The following is a 1,486-nucleotide window of genomic DNA, read 5'->3' on the forward strand; positions in this document are numbered from 1 at the left end:
CAAGCAAACGAGTAAACTAGAAAAGATGGGCAGACAGTCCGTGCACAGAGATTATGTAAACACCCAACTGTGCAACAACATGCCCTGTGATCTTTGGCACTGCTTTCCCTGCAGGTCATGCAGGAGAGATGCTGTGTGACTCCATGGCATGTCCTCCCACAGCATGTCCTCCACTGCGTGTCCTCCACGGCCAGAAGCCCCTTCTGCTGCCCTGACACCGGCTGGCGATGCTGCCCTGAGTGTGGTGCCACCAGAAGATGTTCCAGCTATCGGGTGCAGCACCTGGGTGATGCTAAAGTGCCGAGGCTGAGGTTAATCCCAGCACTCCGGTTTTGAGGGGCAGGCAGCAGAAAGGCAGTGTGAACCCCAATTTATGGCCTTCCCGCTTCTCCCCACTCCGCTTCGGTGCAGGACAAGTCGTTTCTCCCATGCATTGGCTTCACCTCCGGCGCTCTCCAGCGGGCCTCGAGCTCCCCTGTCAGCCCCTCAAAAAGTGAGAGTTTAGAGGGTACTATTTTTTAATAGAAAAGGCAAAGCAGAGCGTTTTCAGATACAGGCAGCTGGGCCGGGGAACGGGAGTTATTTACGGCGGGGCCACATCACGCGTGGACAGGCTGTCCTGGCGACGCGGCGCGTCCGATGAGGCCCCAGCAGGCTCCGGCGGCTGCCAGCACCTCCCTCCCTCCCACTCCCCCAGCTCATCTCCCTGTAGGTGCTGGAGGAAGCCCTGGCCACCATTTTGCTGCTCTGCTGGGATATTTTATTTCTGGGTGGCTGTGAGCCGTGGGGGTTGGGTGCCGAGCGCGGCCTTCCCCGCGTGCGCTGCCGCAGGATCAGCTCTCCTTGCCCTGTCCCCTGCCACCTCCGTGCCCCTTCAGGAGGGTGAGACCTTTAAAGTGAAAGGAAACACGTTAATAATTAAAAAAAAAAATAATTAAGCAAATTATGGAATATTAGAAAAAGAACCATCTTGGCAGAGGAGTGGGCGCCCCAGTCCTTTAAAGGTTTTGGTGCGCAGCAAAACCGTCCGGGCTGGGGAAAAAAAATAGGAGTGAGGAAACGGGGGAAAGCTTTTCCCTTTGGGATCAACTACAAAGAGCAGGCGTTCAGGTTGGGAGTGTGTCTTTTCAAAGGACAGATATGGCAGGTACACGTCGGTGACAGCAATAATAATACTAATAAATTTATAACGAACAGCAACGCACTGGTAACTGCTCCGCTCCCCTCCCCGGCGCCCCCGTAAAATAATACCGAGTCTCCTTGTATTTCCCTCCCTGGTGTCTGTGTGTGGCCTTAGCCCCATTCATCATTTGGCTCCCAGTGCAGAACTCGCTCCATTTTTAAAATTATGCATGATCCACTGAAGAGACAATTTGGGTTTCCCCCACCTCTCCCTTGCCCTTGAAGAAAGCGAGCCCTTGTCTCATTTGCATTAAACCCCGGCTCTCTATAAGCTAGGCAAAGGGGAAGGACTTGAAGCCTATGG

This window comes from Manacus candei, unplaced genomic scaffold, assembly GCF_025592945.1.
Source record: "Manacus candei isolate 608988 ecotype Guabito, Panama unplaced genomic scaffold, ASM2559294v1 h1tg000009l, whole genome shotgun sequence".
In the NCBI taxonomy this organism is placed as follows: domain Eukaryota; kingdom Metazoa; phylum Chordata; class Aves; order Passeriformes; family Pipridae; genus Manacus; species Manacus candei.